General features: G+C 33.8%; 1 protein-coding gene across 1 annotated transcript in view; it reads right to left on the bottom strand.

Annotated features, from left to right (window-relative positions):
- The window catches only part of LOC110427114 (putative disease resistance protein At1g12290), a 45,386-nt gene that overhangs the window by 35,045 nt on the left and 9,944 nt on the right, over positions 1–397 (bottom strand). The gene's annotated exons all lie outside the window — the stretch shown is intronic.

Here is a 397-nt window from a genome sequence, read left to right as displayed (position 1 = left end):
AATTCATCCAAAAATCCCTCGCTATTAGCTCAAAATGAAAATTTTAGAATATTTAGAAAACAAACTACAGTACAAAAGGCAAGACCTCATCGTGTTAGTAAGCAAGCAATCATAACTAAATTTTAAAAGAGAATACACCTATTCATCTATTCTTGCTAATTTATGCGAAAACTCTTTTAAGACCTCAATCGCATACTTCCAATCTTTGGGCATCTTCTTGCAAGCCATGGCTCGACTGATTGTAATCAGTGTAATTTGAAAGGCCAACCTTCTCACCACTTTTTTTTTTTGAACCTTTTCGATAGTGTGATCTTTAGAAACCACCACCCAAATAACAACATCATAACCAATGAGATTATTGCTTAACTTCTTGTTAATTTGGGTCAAGAGTGTTGTT

Source organism: Theobroma umbraticum, unplaced genomic scaffold (genome assembly GCF_002168275.2).
Source record: "Theobroma umbraticum cultivar Fairchild unplaced genomic scaffold, ASM216827v3 scaffold_228.0, whole genome shotgun sequence".
In the NCBI taxonomy this organism is placed as follows: Eukaryota; Viridiplantae; Streptophyta; class Magnoliopsida; order Malvales; family Malvaceae; genus Theobroma; species Theobroma umbraticum.
Note: the sequence above shows the minus strand (reverse complement) of the source record. Positions and strands in the feature narration are given on the sequence as shown.